At 39.7% G+C, this 21,750-nt stretch overlaps 1 pseudogene; it reads right to left on the reverse strand.

Annotated features, from left to right (window-relative positions):
- Positions 1 to 481: 481 nt before the first annotated feature.
- LOC143268033 (tripartite motif-containing protein 43 pseudogene) lies at positions 482 to 1,699 on the reverse strand (annotated as a pseudogene).
- Positions 1,700 to 21,750: the final 20,051 nt, after the last annotated feature.

Raw genomic sequence — 21,750 nt, forward strand, 5'->3', positions numbered from 1 at the left:
TTCTATTCATTTCACATACCAACCACAGATCAGCCGTCCTCAATCTCCCCCAACCCAAGCCTCCCCCCCCCCAGGCACCCCTCATTCCCACCCCCTCCATTTTAAGCTCTCCCATGGGGACTCAACAGAGCATGGTACATTCAGCTGAGGCAGTTCCAAGGCCCTCCCCTCTGAACCAAGGATGCACAAGGTGTCACACCTTAGGCACGTGGCTCCAAAATGCCCACTCATGCACCAGGAATGGATCCTGATTTTACTACCTGGGCCCCCCCTCCCCCCAAACAGCGCAAGCTAAACAACTGTTTCCAGAAACCAGAGGCCTAGTCTAGGCCAGTGATCACTCCACAGTGAACCCTATTTTAGACATGCACTCAAATGCAGTGTCTGTAAAGAAATAACCATTTTTTCCATGATAATAGTATTTTATTTTTTAATAGCAATAAAAGAGATAACAGTACTGTAGGAAATATTTACAAAAAGCCTAATGTGCTGGATTAAAGGTTCTCCCTCTAAGGCCACTGGAGAAGAAAGGCTGGACAAGGTCTTTGAAGGCACCTGGGGGGTACTTATATATGAGGGAACTCTTGGCAACATTAACAAAACTTAAACATTCATCCACACAATCAAGGAGAACCCCAACCCGGCCCAGTGGCCTCTCTATATAGTGCCGGAATACTGGGCATGTGGTGAGGAGACTGTAATGATTACCCTCCTTCACACACACAAGAAGATAGGCACCCTCATAGTCAGTCATTTGGTTTGTATTCCTTAACCAGGAATCCTCACAGACCCCTACAGCCCAGTCCCCAGAGCCCTGCAAATCCACCTCCCAGTAATATTTCCCTGTGACGAACTTCAAGGATCCCCAGGAAGCCAAATAGCATCCAACAGAACCCTCAGATGTATCCTGATGGTGAGGTCCAAAGCTGAATTTTCTCAAGACATTAAATAGGTTCATCTTGTAATGGAACGTGGTTATCTGGTCAAAGAAAATGTGCGCCTGGATGTGCTTGCACCTCTCAGTCAGTCCAGTGATGGGTAGGGCACTGAATTCAGGTTGCATACCCTTGGGCATGCTCAGCTGCATTGACTCACTCCTTCTGACCATGTCATCCAAACCCTGGAGCAGTACCACATATGGCTCGTGGGACATTGCCATCAGCTCCTGAAACATATCTCTTAGTTCTTTGCCCTTTTGGACCATCCTGGCTTCACTCTTTATCAGTTTCTCTAACACACATATGCCTTCCTTTCTCATGCACTCGATATGTTTCTCTCCCTCTTCACAGAGGAATGGATGCAGCTCTCCATACTCTGACCTGATCATGTCTTCCCGCAGACTCGCATAGTCCATCCACAAAGTTGTTGTTCTGTTCTCTGCCTCGATAGCCTCTTGATTTTCTTGGATCTTCTCCCATAAAGCTGCCATCTGCTTCAGAAGTCTTTCCATTTCATCTTCAGCTGCTGCCTCAATGGGACAATGTTTGTGACCTCTGTGCTCATGGGAGTTAGAGCAGAGCTGACAGAGGAAGATCCTGCTCTCAACACAGAAGATCCTCTTTATCTCCTTGTGCCTCACACACTTATGCTCCTCAGAGCTCAGGTCCTTCATGAGGCTGGCTTGTCTGGCAATGGACACCAGCTTCTTCAGGACAATGTTGATTCTCATTTCCTGCTGTTGGCATGGTTCCCGACACATAGGGCAGTGGAATGGAAGTTGGGTGTCCTCCCAGGAAAGCTGGAGGCAGGCTTGACAGAAGCTGTGGCCACAGCTTATGGTGACTGGCTCTGTCAGGCAGCTCAGGCAGATGAAGCAGGTGAGTTCTTCCTGGAAGGCTTGGGAGATGTCTGACTCCATTTTCCCAGGGAATAGTCTCTGGTCTCAGCAGTGTCTGGTGGGCACACAACAATATTAGCTCAGTTCTGTGGTGTGACCCTCAATGTGTGGGCTAGAAGGATCTAGAAGTCTAGGAGCCAGAAGGTATGCAAACACACTCTGTCTGGTCTAGAGAAGAATGAACCCGGCTGGACCCTGGAGTGTCCTTATGTACTCTCCAGAGACCACACCCACTGGAAATAGCACTAATCTAATTGGATGGAAGATTGAATTAAATCTATGGCGAATCCTCACAAAATAATCCTCCACAGGTTTGCTGAGTCACACTTCTTATCTGGGTTTGATAGGTCACACCTTTAAATCAAGAGTCCTAGGAATTGGGCTGTTCAGGCAGGAGGAGTTTTAGTTCAAGGCCTGCCTGGAATATACAGTGAGAACTTATGTTTAAAAATAAAAAAGAGCAATTCTACTACAAAATTTCACTGTTTCTAATATTTTGTGATGTGCTCATAATTTCGGTTTACCTTATCCAATTTAACAGTTAATGATATCAATCTGTGATTTTAGCAAATTACAACATTAAGAAATTCCTAATAATTCTTTAAGAATTTACTTCAACTTATGTTTATCAAATTCAACCGCAACTGCAATTTCTCCAAATTCATCCCTTATTCTACCCACTCCCCTTTATGTTCTTTCCTTTTTCTTTTTTTTTTTTTTAAAAATACATGGGGAAAGCCAGGGGCTGGTGGCACACGCCTTTAATCCTAACACTCAAGAGGCAGAGGCAGGCAGATCTCTGTGAGTCTAAGGCCAGCCTGGTCTACAGGCTGTGTTCCAAGACAGGCTGCAATGCTACACAGAGAAACACTGTCTAGAAAAAGAAATAAAGAAAGAGAGAGAGAGAGAGAGAGAGAGAGAGAGAGAGAGAGAGAGAGAGAAAGGGAGGGAGGGAGGGAGGAAGGAAGGAAGGAAGGAAGGAAGGAAGGAAGGAAGGAAGGAAGGAAGGAAAAGAAAGGAAAGAAAAACCAACAAAAAAAATCATGTTTAATGAACAAAATCCAAGAGGCTATGATTTGTCCTGTTAGGGAATTTTCTTGATTGAATCACTGGAATTAGGAAACCCCACCTAAACTCAAATGATTTGAGATGTGAGAATTCATCTTAAATCTTAGCTGTACCTTCTGTTGGCAACCTGTATAAAGGACATGGAAGATGGAAATCCTTTCATCTTTGCTATTTGTCTTCTTGCTCTTGTTCTCACTGGCAAGTTCATCCCTTCACTGGTGTAAGACCCGACCTTTGGGGTTAACTAGGATAGGACGGCAGGTAAAGTACGCTTTGTATTATTTATGGGGAAAGCCAGTAGTTGTCACTGAGATATGTTTAGTATTTGGAGAGCATCAGGAATCATTATTCGTATGTTAAGATGGATTCCAAAGAGTGTTTAAAATGAGGATGAGGAAGACACAAAAATTTAATATGTAACTTGGAGACCGGCCCGGAGGCGGGAGCTGACAGGAACATTCAGTCCTGTCGGCAGCCGACAGAGACATACAGGCCTGGTGGCGGCCCCCAGAGGCAGACAGACCCAGCGGCAACTGACAGGGACATACAGGCCCGGCGTTGGACCGCAGAGGTAGAGGCCCAGGGACGGAGACAAGCAGACGCAGCTTGGAACAGGGACGCCCCCAACCCCAACACCTGAGGAAGAAGCTATCTACGTGAGTCAGAACCAGAATGAATCTTAACACTCCTTCTGAGGACAACCCTGGGCCCAGCTGCTGATCCTGTGAAACCCAACAACTTGGAAGTGTTGGTGAGACTACCCTGCTCAGCTGAAACCCATCTGGGAGAGGATTCAGATGCCTACAGTTTAAAGTCTGAAGAAACAAGATCAGCTGAGGAGTTGACAAATGGACAAAACGTGACCTGGGAACACAGAAGAAGGCGCTACCCAGTCACCAAACCAGATCACCAGAATCATAAGTATATAATTCACCTATGGAAATCAGCTGCCCCTAAAGAAATAGCCCAATAGCACCACTTTAACCAAGAACCCCTACTAAACCAAGACTAAAAATTAGAACAAGAGAGGCACTCTGAGACACAGACACCACCTGCACTGCACAGAGCAAGAGATGAGTAGACACCAGTGCAAAAATACAGGCAACAACATAAAGACCTATATGGCAACATCAGAATCTAGTGATTCTACACCTGCAAGACCTAAACACACCATGACAGAAGAAACAGAAGAAATCAACCCTAAGAATGACTTTAAGAAGATGATAGCGGCCCTTAAAGAAGAAATAAAACATTCCCTCAAAGAGGAAACAAAAACTTTCCTTAAAGAGGAAATGAAAAACTACCTTAAAGAGGAAATAAAAACTTTCCTTAAAGAAGAAATAAAAAACTCCCTTAAAGAGGAAATAAAAACTTCCCTTAAAGAGGAAATGAAGAACCCCATTAAAGAGGAAATAAAAAACTCCCTTAAAGAAATGGAAGAAAAAAATGAACAAAAAATGGGAAGAAATCAAATCAAGCCAAGAAAGAGCAATTAAACAGATGAAAGAAACATTCCAAGATCTGAAAAATGAATTTGAGACAATAAAGAAAACACATGCTGAGGGAATGCTGGAAATAGAAATCCTGACTAAATGAACAGGAACTACAGAAACAAGCATAACCAACCGATTGCAAGAGATGGAACAGAGAATCTCTGACACTGAAGACACGATAGAGAAAATAGATTCGTCAGTCAAAGAAAACGCTAAAGACAAAAAAGTCATAACACAAAACGTCCAGGAAATTTGGGACACCATGAAAAGACCAAACCTAAGAATAATAGGGATAGAAGAAGGAGAAGAATACCAACTCAAAGGCACAGAAAATATATTCAACAAAATCATAGAAGAAAACTTTCCTAACCTAAAGAAAGAAATACCTATGAAGATACAAGAAGCTTACAGAACACCGAATAGGCTGGATCCAAAAAAAAGTCCCCTCGCCACATAATAATCAAAACACTAAACACACAGAACAAAGAAAAAATATTAAGAGCTGCAAAGGAAAAAGACCAAGTAACATATAAAGGCAAACCCATCAGAATAACACCAGACTACTCAATAGAGACTATGAAAGCTAGAAGATCATGGACAAACCTCATGCAGACACTAAGAGACCACGGATGCCAACCCAGACTATTATACCCAGCAAAACTCTCAATCACCATAGGCGGAGTAAACAAAATATTCCAGGATAAAACCAGATTTAATCAATACCTGTCCACAAACCCAGCCCTACAGAAAGCACTAGAAGGGAAAATTCAACCCAAAGAAGCTAAACACATCCATGAAAAATCAAGCAATAAATAATCCCACACCAACATACACCACAGAAGGACAACACAACACAACCAAAAAAAAAAATAACAGGAATTAACAATCACTGGTCATTAATATCCATCAATATCAATGGTCTCAACTCACCTATAAAAAGACACAGGCTAACAGAATGGATAAGAAAACAGGACCCATCCTTTTGCTGCATACAAGAAACACACCTTAACTCCAAAGACAGACACTACCTCCGAGTAAAGGGCTGGGAAAAGGCTTTCCAAGCAAATGGACCTAAGAAACAAGCTGGCGTAGCTATCCTAATATCTAATAAAATAGACTTCAAACTAAAATCAATCAAAAGAGACCAGGATGGACATTACATATTCATCACGGGAAAAATCCACCAAGATGAAGTCTCGATTCTAAACATTTATGCTCCAAATACAAAAGCACCCACATTCATAAAAGAAACACTACTACTAAAGTTTAAAACGCACATCAAACCCCACACATTAGTAGTGCGAGATTTCAACACACCACTCTCACCAAAAGATAGATCTACCAGACTGAAACTTAACAAAGAAATAAAGGACCTAACAGATGTTATGACTCAAATGGACCTAATAGATATCTACAGAATATTCCATCCTAACACAAAAGAATATACCTTCTTCTCAGCACCCCATGGAACCTTCTCAAAAATTGACCACATGCTTGGACACAAAACAAATCTCAACAGATACAAAAAAATTGAAATAACCTCCTGTATCTTATCAGACCACCATGCCTTAAAGTTAGACCTCAATAACAACAAACATTATAGAAAACCCACAAACTCATGGAAACTGAATAATGCCCACCTGAAACATCAATGGGTCAAGGAAGAAATAAAGACAGAAATTAAAGAGTTCCTAGAATTCAATGAAAATGAAAATACAACATACCCAAACTTATGGGACACTATGAAAGCAGTGCTAAGAGGAAAATTCATGACTCTAAATGCACACATAAAGAAGATGGAGCAATCCCATATCAATGAATTAACAGCACAACTGAAAGCTCTAGAACAAAAAGAAACAAACTCACCCAGGAGAAATAGACGCCAGGAAATAATTAAATTGAGGGCTGAAATCAACGAAATAGAGAACAAGAGAACAATACAAAAAAATCAATGAAACAAAGAGTTGGTTCTTTGAAAAAATCAACAAGATAGACAAACCCCTAGCCAAATTAACCAAAAGGCAAAGAGAGAGCACCCAAATTCACAAAATCAGAAATGAAAAAGGAGACATAACAACAGACAACGAGGAAATCCAGAGAATCATCAGATCATACTTCAAAAACCTGTACTCCACAAAAATGGAAAATCTGGAAGAAATGGACAATTTTCTGGATAAATACCACATACCAAAATTAAATCAAGACCAGATAAACCATTTAAATAGACCAATAACCCCTAAAGAAATAGAAACAGTCATCAAAAATCTCCCAACCAAAAAAAGCCCAGGACCAGATGGTTTCAGTGCAGAATTCTACCCGACTTTCAAAGAAGAACTAATACCAATCCTCTTCAAAGTGTTCCACACAATAGAAACAGAAGGAACACTACCAAACTCTTTTTATGAGGCTACAATTACCCTGATACCCAAACCACACAAAGATGCAACAAAGAAAGAGAACTACAGACCAATCTCCCTCATGAACATTGATGCAAAAATACTCAACAAAATATTGGCAAACCCAATCCAAGAATATATTAAAATAATCATCCATCACGACCAAGTAGGATTCATCCCAGGGATGCAAGGATGGTTCAACATACGAAAATCAGCCAATGTAATACACCATATAAACAAACTGAAAGAAAAAAAACACATGATCATCTCCTTGGATGCTGAAAAAGCCTTTGACAAAATCCAACACCCCTTCATGATAAAGGTCTTAGAAAGATTAGGAATACAAGGAACATTTCTAAACATAATAAAAGCAATTTATAGCAAGCCAACAGCAAACATCAAATTAAATGGAGAGAAACTCAAAGCGATACCACTAAATTCAGGAACAAGACAAGGCTGTCCACTCTCACCATATTTATTCAATATAGTGCTAGAAGTTCTAGCTAGAGCAATAAGACAACAAAAGGAGATCAAAGGGATACAAATTGGCAAGGAAGAAGTCAAACTTTTACTATTTGCAGATATGATAGTATACATAAGTGACCCCAAAAACTCTACCAGGGAACTCCTACAGCTGATAAACACCTTCAGTAAAGTGGCAGGATACAAGATCAACTCAAAAAAATCAGTAGCCCTCCTATACACAAATGATAAAAGGGCTGAGAAAGAAGTCAGAGAAACATCACCCTTTACAATAGCCACAAATAATATAAAATACCTTGGGATAACACTAACTAAACAAGTGAAGGACCTTTTTGATAAGAACTTTAAATCTCTAAAGAAAGAAATTGAAGAAGATATCAGAAAATGGAAGGATCTCCCATGCTCATGGATAGGTAGGATTAACATAGTAAAAATGGCAATCTTACCAAAAGCAATCTACAGATTCAATGCAATCCCCATCAAAATCCCAACACAATTCTTCACAGACTTGGAAAAAAAAATACTCAACTTTATATGGAAAAACAAAAGACCCAGGATAGCTAAAAGAATCCTATACAATAAAGCAACCCTTGGAGTCATCACCATCCCTGACCTCAAACTCTACTATAGAGCTATAGCAATAAAAACAGCTTGGTACTGGTATAAAAACCGACATACGGACCAATGGAATCGAATTGAAGACCCTGACATTAATCCATGCACATATGAACACCTGGTTTTTGACAAAGGAGCCAAAACTATACAATGGAACAAAGAAAGTATCTTCAACAAATGGTGCTAGCATAACTGGATGTCAATATGTAAAAGATTACAAATAGATCCATATCTGTCACCATGCACAAAACTCAAGTCCAAGTGGATCAAAGACCTAAACATAAATCCAGTTACACTAAACTTAATAGAAAAGAAAATAGGAAGGACTCTTGAACGCATTGGCACCGGAGACCATTTCCTAAATAAAACACCAACAGCACAGACCCTGAGCACAATTAATAAATGGGACCTCTCGAAACTGAGAAGCTTTTGCAGGGCAAAAGACACAGTCAATAAGACAAAAAGACAACCAACAGATTGGGAAAAGATCTTCACCAACCCCACATCCGACAGAGGATTGATCTCCACAATATATAAAGAACTCAAGAAACTAGACATCAAAGTACTGAACAGTCCAATTAAAAAATGGGCTAAAGAGCTAAACAGAGAATTCACAAAACAAGAACTACAAATGGCTGAAAGACATTTAAAGAAATGCTCAACATCCTTAATCATCAGAGAAATGCAAATCAAAACGACTCTGAGATACCACCTTACACCTGTTAGAATGGCTACAATCAAAAACACCAATGACAACCAATGTTGGAGAGGATGTGGAGCAAAGGGAACACTCCTCCACTGTTGGTGGGAATGTAAACTTGTACAACCACTGTGGAAATCAGTATGGCGGTTTCTCAGAAAATTAGGAATTGAACTACCTCAAGACCCAGCCATCCCACTCTTGGGCATATACCCAAGGAATGCTGATTCATACCATAAAGATACATGCTCAGCTATGTTCATAACAGCACTATTTGTAATAGCCAGAACCTGGAAACAACCTAGATGCCCATCAACGGAAGAATGGATGAAAAAAATGTGGTACATATACACAATGGAGTACTTCTCAGCAGAGAAAAACAACGAAAGCATGAAATTTGCAGGCAAATGGATGGAACTAGAAAAAATCATCCTGAGTGAGATAACCCAAACCCAGAAAGACAGTTATGGCATGTACTCGCTCATAGGTGGATTCTAGATATAAAATAAAGAACAATCAGACCACAAACCATAGAACCATAGAGGCTATATATATAGCATGGAGGTCCCTAGGACGACTGTGGCATATAATAAATTTCAGTTTTACTCAATTATTGAAAAAAAATAGCCAAATGAATGGAAACACATGAACTATGAACCAAAGGCTGAGGGGCCCCCAGCTGGATCAGGTCCTCTGAATAGGTGAGACAGTTGATTGGCTTGATCAGTTTGGGAGGCAACTAGGCAGTGGGACCAAGTCCTTTGCTCATTGCATGAGTTGGCTGTTTGAAACCTGGAACTTATGCAGGGACACTTGGCTCAGTCTGGGAGGAAGGGACTGGACCTCCCTGGACTGAGTCTACCAGGTTGATCGCAGTCCTCGGGGGAGGACTTGTCCTGGAAGAGGTGGGATTGGAGGGTGGGCTGGGGGTAAGGGGAGGGGGTGGGAGTGGGGAGAATAGGGGAACCCATGGCTGATATGTAGAACTGAATGGTATTGTAAAATTATATATATACATATATATATATAAAGAATTTATAATGAAAAAAAAATTAAAATTCCCGCTGGGCGGTGGTGGCGCACGTCTTTAATCCCAGAAGCAGAGCCAGGCGGATCTCTGTGAGTTTGAGGAGCTACCAAGTGAGTCCCAGGAAAGGCGCAAAGCTACACAGAGAAACCCTGTCTCGAAAAACCAAAAAAAGAGAGAGAGAGAGAGAGAGAGAGAGAGAGAGAGAGAGAGAGAGAGAGAGAGAGAGAGAGAGAGAGAGAGAGAGAGAGAATACCAGGGCAAAAAAGCAGATGATTTGGTTCATTTAAGTGAATATTTGGGGTGTGAGCTAAGTTTTGTGCAGAGCCCTCTGATCCTCCTCTTTGGGCGTCTGAGGATTACGAAGTTTGGTACAGGATGAAAGCATCCTGAAGTGTAGGTTGTATTTCCACTTTCGAGAATTCTCTTTTTAACTCTATACTCTATTTTTAACTGAGTTAATTGCTTTCTTGGTGTCCAGTTTTTTAGGTTCTTTACTTAATTAAAATATTATCCATTTATAGTGTGTGGAGTTGGTAAAAATCTCTTCCTCTTCTATAGGTTATCACTTTGTCCCAGTGATGGTGTCTTTTCCCAAACAGAAGCTTTTCAGTTCCCTTTATTAATTGTTGCTTTTAATAACTGTACCATTGGTTGTCTGTTTAGAAGTCCAATCCTGTGTCTATTAGTTCAAGACTATTCCCCACTTTCTCTTCTATTAGGTTCAGTATATGTGGTATATGTTGATGTGTTTGATCCACATGGAGTTGAATTTTATGCAAGGTCATCAGTATAAATATATGTTCAGTGTTCTGTGTTTTGAGGACATTATCAATGTATCGGGTCAAAACCATTACAGTATGATCCTAGAAAAATACAATGGTCTATCTACACTGGAATGCTGACATACTCCTACTTAAACCTACGTTTTTAATGTTGTTTTTGTTTTTTGTTTCCCTGAGGTGTTTTTTGTTGTTGTTTTTGTTGTTGTTGTTGTTGTTGTTTCTTTTGTTTTTTGATTTTTTGTTTTTTGTTTGTTTTTTTCAAGACAGGTTTTTTCTGTGTTAGAGCTCTGGCAGTTCTGGAACTCTATAATCCATGCTGACCTCAAACTCACAGAGATCCTCCTGCCTCCTGAGTGTTGGGATTAAAGGAATGATCCATGACCACATGACCTAAATGCAAGGTTTTTAATTGTCATGTGGATAATAGGTAAGTGCCTTGCCTATTTTTATTATTGGCAGAGTATGAAACCCTTCACTTGAAATAATTGATCTATTCCATTGAGGTTGCCAGGACACTTTTTCTGCATTTTATTTTTTGGAACATCACAACTTGCCTTTATGATTTCTTGTTCTTCTCTTCCCTAGAGAAAATATTCATCACAAAGTAGAATGGGTCCAATGTGAATTTCTCTTTCTTCCTCATTGAAATCCTGCCTTAGATGCCAACTGACATTCATCCTCCAGCACCAAAGCACCTCATATACTTATATGATAATCTGTTATTTAAAAGTGTATACAATGTTCAAATTACTTTTAGAGAGGTTAGTCGTGGCAGAAATTGGAAGCATGAGGATCAAGAGATCAAATCCAGTATCACTTACAAAGTGAATCCCAGATAACTAATATTATGTGGCCCTATTTTCAAAAAGAAAAAAATGGAAAGGGCTATATCTCAGTTTGCATAGTACTCGCTTACATTGTACTAGTTTCTGGGTTCAGTCTTAAGGGTTACATATAATAAGGTTTAGCTTCATCTGCCTGTAAACTCAGGAGACAGAGGCAGACACTAAAGGTCATACTTAATACACATTGAGTAGCAGACCAGCCTGGGATAGAGGAGAATGTTTCTCAAAATAACAATTATAATTCCAATAATATTGAGGAACTCAGTTGGGAGTTTGAGCTTGATATCAGCCTTGCTTCTTTACTTAGAGTAGTGCACAGTCTCTTAAATATCAAACATGGTCTCTCTTTTTAGGCACGGGTTACTTGCCCTATAGTTGATGCCTATGTTCAGAATATTGCTGGTTTCCAATACCAATGAGACAATAAATCAAAAGCAAATTAAAAATTCAGTATAGAAGTATCAAATACTATGTGGCAGGAGAGCGTGTGATTGCATTAATAGTAGAGAATTCAAGGAGAATATACTAGGTCAGGCCAGTTTGAGAAATCTGCCTTCTAGAGAGCATGGTGTGGTGGGGAAGAGAACAGAATAGGTGGGGCCAGGAAAGAAACCCTTCTCATTTGACAATACACACACGCATTAGTAACAGCAATTATTATGAGGACCAGTTACATAAGAGACTGAAGCAGGAACATCACAGATTCAAACTAAACCCGGACAACTTAATGGAACCCTAACTCAAAACCATGCAACCAAACAAAAACCAAAATCCAAACAAACAAAGACCCCTGCCATGGCCCTGTGAGATTCTCGTGACATCATTTTCTCTGTGTCCCACATCTTCTCATCCCAACCCATCAGCCTGTAGAGGTTGAGGACATAATATTGTCTTAGGGTACTTGCTCCATGTTTATGCAATCCCCTAAGTGCAGTTTCACTCTTGACTATCAGTTTCTTTATCTAGAGGTTGGTTTGTGGAATGAAAACTGTAAAGGAACCACTGTAATTTAGAAAGATTGAATGGTCCATTTTTACTTTTGGATATTCTTTTCTGTAACATAAATTGCTAAACAGCCTTATTAATAGAAAATCCAGAACCAAATATAGGGGTGACTGTTGAAAGATAGAGAAACAGAACAAACCAGCCATGTTCTTACCTCTATGAAATCCTCATCCTCAAGAGCATGAGTTCCTGTTTCCTCACACCTTTCATATCTTTTTGTGCCCTGACATCACTTCTTGGAATTAAAGGCCTGGTTGCTTCCCAGTACTGGGATTAAAGTTATGTGCCACCCCTGCCTGGCTCTTTTTCCTGTTTCATGCAGAATATATGAGATGGGATCTGTGCTTTGTACATAATTAATAAATACTTTATCAATATATACATATACATACACATACACATACACATATACATATACATATACATATACATATACATATATACACACACATTGCAGTTTTTTCCTTTTATTCTTTCCAGGGCCTGCCACACAGCTCACAAATAATCATATGGAGAAATATTCTTCCTTATGAATGCCCGGCCTTAGCTTGGCCTATTTAAAATCAGCTTTTTTTATCTTAAATTAGCCAGTCTAAATTTGGGTGCTAGGCTTTTAAATTTTCTGGTTTTGTATAACTTTTCTATATCTCTACTCTGCTCTGGCTGTGTAACTAGATGGGTGGATGTTTGCTCCCCAATATCATCCTCTCTTTCTTCTTTTCTCACTCCTTTCTCTTCTCTTATTCTCCTTCTATTTATTTTCTCTGACTGGCAGCCCCATCTTTCTCTATCCTGCCTAGCTTTTGGCCATTCACTTCTTTATTAGACCAATCAGGTATTTTAAACAGGCAAAGTAACAGACTCACAGAGTTAAACAAATGCAACACATCTTTGCATCATTAAACAAATGTTACACAGCATAAACAAATTTAACATATCTTCAACTAATATTGCACAGTTTTTCTCTTGTGATGGGTTCTTTATTAAATACAAAAGTCGTCCATTATATTCCTTTATTCCTTCTTAAAGTGCTATCATACCATTTATATTATTGTAATATTGTAAGAATTTTAAAGATTGTTAGAATAGCTAGGCATCTTGTCAATGTTCAGCCTGGGTTTTATATTTAGTTTCAGAGAAAAGGAAGAGGAAAAGGTAGTTATAAATATAAACTCATATTGAACTGGATCTGGTGGTACATGCTTTTAATCCCAGCACTCCTCAGGCAGAGGCAGGTGGATATCTTTGAGTTTGAGGCCTACATATGAGTGAGCACCAGTAAAGCCAAGAAGACATAGAGTGACCATGTCTAAACAAAACAAACGACAAAAAATAGAAACTATGGATTAACATTATTAGAAATGTGGGCTATGTCTCTGTACCCTCTTTTATTTTTTTCTTTTATTAATATTATTAAGAAATTTTCTATTCATTTTACATACCAACTACAGATCACCTCTCCTCACTCTTCCCCAACCCCAGCCCTCCCCTCCAAAGCAACCCTCATTCCTACCTCCTCCATTTTAAGCTATCCATGGGGATTCTGCAGAGCAAGGTACATTCAGCTGAGGCAGGTCCAAGTCCCTCCCCTCTGAACCAAGGTTGCGCAAGGTGTCACACCTTAGGCACATGGCTCCAAAAAGCCCACTCATGCACCAGGAATGGATCCTGACCCGACTAGCTGGGGGCCACCCAAACAGCTCAAAATAAACAACTGTCTCCAGTAAGCAGAGGCCTAGTCCAGTCCCATGATGCAGAGGCATAGTCCAGTCCCATGGTGGCTCCATAGCTATGGTAAACCATCTTTTAGACATGCACTCAAATGCAGTGTCTGTAAAGAAAGAAACACTTTTTCCATTTAATTGTATTTTACTATTTAATAGTAATAAAAGAGATAACATTACAGTAGGAAATATTTACAAAAACACTGTGCTGGATTACAGGATCTCCCTTAATGGCCACTGGAGATGAATGCCTGGACAGGGTGTTTGAAGGTGCCAGGGGGTACCTGTATATGAGGGAACTCTTGGCAACATTCACGAAACTTAAACATCCATCCTCAGAATCCAGGAGCACCCCAAACCCGCCCAGTGGCCTCTCTATATAGTGCTGGATTACTGGGCATGTGGTGAGGAGACTGTAATGATTTTCCTCCTTCACACACACAAGAAGAAATACACCCTCAATAGTCAATCATTTGTTTTGTATTTTGTATCTTTTGGGTATTAGTTTATTCCACATGTATTCAAATCGACAACCAGGAATAGCCATCAATCGCTGACCACGTTATTGTGGATGATCACTTAAGGAGCTCATCTCTAATAGGGGTTAATTCTTTGTGTAGGAGTGGCAGTCTTTTTAAATTTCCCACATTCATATCAACATAATCATTGTTCTGGTCTTGTTTTTTGCAACCATTTCTAGGAGAGACTATTGCACATCAGGCTTCCTGGTATTCTGACTCTCACTCCCTTTCTGACACCTCTTTCACATTATTTCTGGAGCCATTGATGCAGGAGCTAGGATATACATGTATCTGTCCAAATTTGAATTCCCACAATCTCTTGTTTTTAGTACTCTCCATTGTGGTATACTGTGACTATCTTTCTGGATGGCCTATTGTTTCTTTTCTATATTCTTGTAAATAAGCATTACTAGGCTTTTCTTGCTTGATCTGAAATCTAATATTTTGATTAATTTTTTAGTAAGCCAAAGCCATGATAGATTAATGTTTCAGGGATTATGAGATCAAGGGAAGGATAACAATTCAGAGGACTGGCAGATAAAGTATGTTTTGTATTATTTATGTGGCAAGACAGTTGTTGACATTGAGATATATTTAGTATTTAGAGAGCATTAGGAGTCATAATGAGTATGTTAAGATGGATTCCAAAGAGTATGTAAAATGATGATGAGGAAGACATAAAATTATATGTAACAATAAATCCTAGATGAGTGAAGTTATCCTATATGTAATGTTTATTTGAGTCTTGTAGCTAGAAATATGATTCAGATAAGGATTATTCCTAACTGAGTTGGGAGGAATCCTACAGATGAAGTCACGACATGAGTTATCATTCATCCTCTGGTTGCAAAGTATCATCTTCCCAGTGTTGAATTAACATCACTATAGTAATGGGTATTACATGATAGGAGTCTACTGCTTCCCCTTCGGCAATTTCCTTTGCCTCTAAAGTCATTACAAAATCCTGGTAAGCCTTAATCTTAGTTGATTAAATCATGGAAGCCATTTAGAACCTGCCCTTGAGAATACCAGGGCAAAAAGGGCAGATTATATGGTTCATTTAAGTGAACATTTGGGGTGTGAGCTAAGCTTTTTGCAGAGCTCTCTGATACTCCTCTTTGGGGGTCTGAGGATTAGGAAGTGTGGGTACAGGATGAAGGCATCCTGAAGTGGAGGTTGTATTTCCACTTTCGCGAATTCTCTGTTTAGCTCTATACTCCGTTTTTTAACTGAGTTCATTGCTTTCTTGATGTCCAGTTTTTTGAGTTCTTTACTTAAAATAATACCCATCTATAGTGTGTGTAGTTGGCAAAAATCTTTTCCTATTCTGTAGGTTGTCATTTTGTGCCAGTGATGGTGTCCTTTGTCAAACAGATGCTTTTCAGTTCCATGAGGTTCCTTTTATTAATTGTTGCTTTTAGTGACTGTACTGTTGGTGTTCTGTTTAGAAGTCCTTTCCTGAGTCTATAAGTTCAAGACTATTCCCCACTTTCTCTTCTATTAGGTTCAGTACATGTGGTTTTATGTTGTTGTGTTTGATCCACATGGAGTTGCGTTTTATGCAAGGTCCTAAGTATTGATCTATTTTCAGTGTTCCACATACAGCCACCCAGTTTGATCCTCACCTTTGTTCATGTTCTTCAGTAGGTATTTCAGGCTTCTTTCTTGAAAATCAGGTGTTTATTGCCCACCTCTCATCCCTGATGGTAGGGGATAAGAGATGAGAACATAAGGGAATCTGATGGTTGAGCTGGAACAGCAATGAAGTGGGAAAGCAATGAAAGAGATACCATGATCGAGGGAGACATGGGCACAGAGAAAAATTGGTTGCTAGGGAAGTTTCAAGGAATCCTCAAGAATGACCCCAGCTTAGCCTACTAGAAATAGTGGAGAGGGTGCCTGAACTGAACTGGCTTTCCCCAGTGATCAGATGATTGAATACCCTAACTGTCAACATAGAGCTTTTCTCGGGTAGAAGATGGAAGCAGATACAGAGATCCACAGCCAAACACCAGGCCAAGCTCCAAGAATCTAGTCAAAGAGAGAGAAGAGGTATTCTATCATCAAGGGCTGATCATGATGGGGAAACCTGCAGAGATAACCAGACCAAACTAGTGGGAACTCATGAAATTTGGATCAACAGCTGTGGAGCCTGCATGGGACTGGGCTTAGGCCCTGTGTGACTAGACAGTTGTGTAACTTGATCTGCTTAAGGAGCACCCGGCAGTAAGATCAGAATCAATCCCTGGTGTATATGCAGATTTTTTGGAGACCACTACCTATGGTAGGACATCTCACACAGCCTTGAGGCAAGGGGAGGGGCTTGGACTTGCCTTTACTAAATGTACCTCCTCATGGGAGGCCTTTCCCATGGAATGGGAGATGGGTTGGGAGGGAGAGTCTGGAGGGGAGAGAAGAGGGTAGAGGATGATCTTATTTTGGGGGTGGGGGATTGAGACAGGGTTTCTCTGTGTAGCTTTGCACCTTTCCTGGAATTCACTTTGTAGACCAGGCTGGCCTCAAACTCACAGAGATTTGCCTGCCTCTGCCTCTTGAGTGCTGGGATTAAAGGCGGGCGCCACCACCGACCTGTGAGGATGATCTTTGAGTGGTACATAAAATGAATAAAAAAGTTTCTTTTTTTTAAAAGGCCACAGGAAGTTATATTTTTTATTTACCTCAAATTACATGTAATGTATACATGTATATAAATGTGTGTGTATATATATATTAGTCTCAAAAAAGTTCAGCCAGTCGTGGTATAGGGAGGAGGGGACTGGACCTGCCTTGGCTGAGTCTACCAGTCTGGGCTGACTCCCCAGGGGAGACCTTGCCTTGGAGGAGGTGGGAATGGGGCATGGGTTGTGGGGGAGGGCTAGCAGTGGGAAGAGGGAGGATGGGGGAATCCATGGCTGATATGTGAAATTAAGTTAATTATAAAATAAAATTATTTTTAAAAAATTTTTTTTCTTAATAAAAAAAATCAGGTGTCTATAGGTCTGTCAATTTGTGTCTGGATCTTCAATTTGATTCCATTGATCTACGTTTTGAGGCAATACAAGCTGTTTGTATTTTTTTAAGACAATACACATATTGTGTATATACAATACAAATATATACATTTCAGTAGGCTTTAGATGTTCACATTTATATATACTGAGTCCAGGTGTCACTATAGTTGAGTGGTCTAAGTCGCCAGACTCAAGGCAACAGCCTTCCTTATATATACTGAGTCCTTTGTACGTTACAATAATAAAGAAGAGGTAATGAGTTTTCTAGGGAATAGGAGTCATGGGAAGAGTTGGGGAGAAGATTGAAGGGACAAATGATGGAAATACAGTTCTCATGCATGATAATCTCAAAAACATAAAAATTCAAATAAAAATTCTTACAAGAAAAATACAGATGGTATTATAATTCCTATGCTAAAGTAAAAACTATGGAAAATTATCAGATTTATAAGTCATGTATTAGTCAACATTATACCTGGGTCTAGAATTCAGTTCTTGTTGAGGTTTTTGACTCAGTATTCTTCCAGTATGTTACATATGTCTTAAAGAATACCTACAGCAAAAATCAACTAGCAAAGCCATAGATTTTAATAAAAATCTGATTTATAAAACAAAGCAAGAGATTGCAAACAAAACCTGAACATAGTTTACCAAATTTACACCATTGAGTCCTCACTAACTCCTTTGTCTTTTCATAAGATCTTGTAACTTTCAAGGACTTTTATATTTTTTTTCTTAAAAAAAAATTTTTTTTTCATTTTACATACCAATCCTGGTTCCCCCTCCCTCCCCTTCTCCAGCCTCCTACCTCCCTCCATTCCACCCACCCCCATCCACTCCTCAGAGAGGGTAATGCCTCCCTCAGGGAGTCAACAAAGTCTGGCTACTAAGTTAAGGCAGGGCCAAGCCCCTACCCCATGTATCAAGGCTGAGCAAGGTATCCCACCCTAGGGAATGTGTTCCAAAAAGCCATTTCATGCATCTGAGATAAGTTCTGGTCCCACTGACAGGGGCTTCCCAAACAGAGCTACCACATAACTATTGTCCATGTTCGGAGGGCATAGTTCAGTCCCACACATGTTCTTCAGCAACCCATGAGCTCCCACCAGCTTGGGTCAGCTGTCTCTATGGATTTCCCCACCCATCTTGACCTCATTTTACACTTCATCTCAGCTAAAAGGCTGAGAAGAGATCTTGACCTCATTTTGATTTACATTTCCCTGATGACTAAGGATGTTGAACAATTTCTTGAATGTCTTTCGGCCATTTGAGATTCTTCTGTTAAGAATTCTGTTGAGTTCTGTAGCTCTTTTTTTTTTTTTTTTTTTTTTTTTTTTTTGGATTGTTTGGTATTTTGATGTCTAATTTCTTGAGTTCTTTATATATTTTGGAGATCAGCCCTCTATCAGATATGGGGTTGGTGAAGATCTTTTCCCATTCTGTAGGCTGTCATTTTGGAGCCCATTACTTATGGTAGGACACCTTGCACAGCCTTGATGCAGAGGGAGGGGCTTGGACCTGCCTCAACTTAATGTACTAGACTTTGCTGACTCTGCATGGAAGGCTTTACGTTTTCAGAGGAGGGGATTGGGAGTGGACTGGGGAGGAAGGCTTGGGGGCATTGGGAGGAGGGAGGAGAGATGAGAGGGTGATTTCTGGTTTGTATGTAAAATGAATAAAAAATTTCTTGATCAAAAAAAGAAAATCAAAAAATCAGAAAGTAATTAGGACTATGTGCTAGTAATTAAATAATAAAACCTCCAAGAAGTAAAATGTACAAAGCATCCAGAAGCACTCCTTGCGGAATAGTTTAAAAACATATTTCAAGAAAAAGAAAGAAAAATTACAGATCAGAGAATTTAATTTAAAGCTTGAAACACTAAAGCTGCTGTAGGAAAGCATGAGGGAACCATAGGAAGACACTTTAGGACATTAAGTATAAGCAACAAACTTCTGACGGGAACCCAAGAGCACGAGAGGCGACATTCCCAAGAACTGACCAATGGCAATGCATGAAATGTAAATGTTTCTGCAAGCAAAAGGAACTATCAACAGCATAAACATTTCTACAGAACTGGAGAAAATCTAACTCTAATATCCAGAATACATAAAGAACTGCAAAAATTAAACTAAACTCCAAAGAAACAAAGTTGTCAATCAATAAATGAATGGATTATCTGAAAAGGGTCGTTTCAAAAGAAGACATACAAATGGCCAGTGAGTATTTTTTTTTTAACTTTTCAACATCTCCAGCCATCAAGGAAAGGAAAATTAAAACTATTTTGTCATTCCTTCTCAGGCTTCATCAAGAAAACAAATGGCAGCCAGTGCTAACCAAACACAGAGTGGCGAAAGTGGAACTAACTAATTGGATTCTTGGTGGGATGTAAGCTAGTGCTGTCACTGTGGAAATCACTGTGGAGGCTTCTAAAACCACGAAAACTAACACTACCGCATGGCCCAACCATACCACTTCTGGCGTTTTGTCCAATCAATGCTTCATGCTACAGCAGAGACACTTGCCCAGCCATGTTCATTGCTGTTCTTTCCGCAGAAACAGGAAAGTGGAATCTGCCTAGATGTCCATCAACAGATGAACAGTAAATGAAAATGTGGTACATTCACACAACGGAATCTTACTCAGCTCTGAAGAAAAACCAAAAGCACAAATCTGGCAGAAAAATGGATGGAACTAGAAAATATTATTTAAAAAAAAAAAAGAAAAGTAACCCAGGTGTGGAAAGACAAATGTAATATGTTCTCTCTTGTATGAAATTCAAGCCTCTAACTTTCCCATATGTGTATTCAGATGGGAGAAAAATAGATAAAAGAGGAAGCTAGAGAGAAGCCCCTATGACAGGATACATAGCTTCCAAGGGAAGGGGTAGGGTAGATAATAGAGCCAAGTAGAAGGGTGTCTCAGTTTCTTTCTCTACTGCTATAAAGAGACATCACGACCATGGCAAGTTGTAAAGAGTTTATTGGAGCTTACATTTCAGGGGGCGAGTCCATGACCATCAAGGCAGGGAGCATGGCAGCAGACAGTCAGTCATGGCACTGGAGCAGTAACTGAGAGCTTACATACTGACCCAAGAGCATGAGGGGGAGAGAGAGAGAGAGAGAGAGAGAGAGAGAGAGAGAGAGAGAGAGAGAGAGAGAGAGAGAGAGACAGAGAGAGACAGAGAGAGACAGAGAGAGAACTGGGAATGGAGTAGGTTTCTTAACCCTCAGAACCCACCCACCCCAGTGACACAACAAGGCCACACATTCCTAAACAGTTCCATCAGCTGGGGACCTCACATTCCGATATATGAGCCTATGGGAGCCATTCTCATTCAAACAACTATCGTGCAGGAATTGCAGGAGTGAACGAGTAAAGACGGGGAGGGGAGCAGCTGCATATAAGTGGGAGAGTAGTGGGAGAATCGACCAAAATGTACTGTGTATGAAAACTCTATATAGAACCCTACTCTCTTTTAAACTAATTTAAGAGATTGGAACTTCAAAATGAAAATTTTAAAACATCTGGAAAATCTAGAAGCGGATAAATTCCTAAGCCACATGACCTACCAAATTAAATCAAGAATATGGGAACAACAAATTGAATATGGCTCAAATTGCAGAACCCAGATGGAATCTTATAATTATTGGCAACTTCAGTTATAGGGGGATCCGATCTTCTAGCTTCCGAAGGCACCAGGCATATGCATAATACAAATGTATATGTGAAGGCCAAAGTCTCATCACATTAAAAAATGTTTAAAGAATATATGAGCAATTTGAACAAATCAATAACAATCAACAAGATTAAAATAGTTATGAAATTTCTCACCACACAGAAAGACCAAGAGTGAAAAAGTAGACTTTTTCACCATCCTTATTCTGTAGGAACCCAAATCTTCATTATTTAAAATACATTTAAAAAAAACCTGCAGCTCTTAACACCTCACTATTAAGATTTTTATTTGCATTCCCACATTGTCAACACCTTCTGAGAGTACTGCATGGGTATTAGCAGGAGCCCTACCTAAAGATCCTCGCTCCTGTCAAAGAATAGAGAAATGATCTGCCAGAAACCAGGGGGAATTCCTTTAACTCTTTAAAATCAGTGTTCTTTCATCTGTTAATTAATTGGTTAATTAATTATTAAACCATAAGAGGTATATGCTTTAAACAGAAACTAAAAAATGTTAACGATTTGTCTGTTAGTGGGTGGTGAGAAACCATTAAAGATTTATTT

The sequence above is a fragment of the Peromyscus maniculatus genome, chromosome 12 (assembly GCF_049852395.1).
Source record: "Peromyscus maniculatus bairdii isolate BWxNUB_F1_BW_parent chromosome 12, HU_Pman_BW_mat_3.1, whole genome shotgun sequence".
In the NCBI taxonomy this organism is placed as follows: Eukaryota; Metazoa; Chordata; class Mammalia; order Rodentia; family Cricetidae; genus Peromyscus; species Peromyscus maniculatus.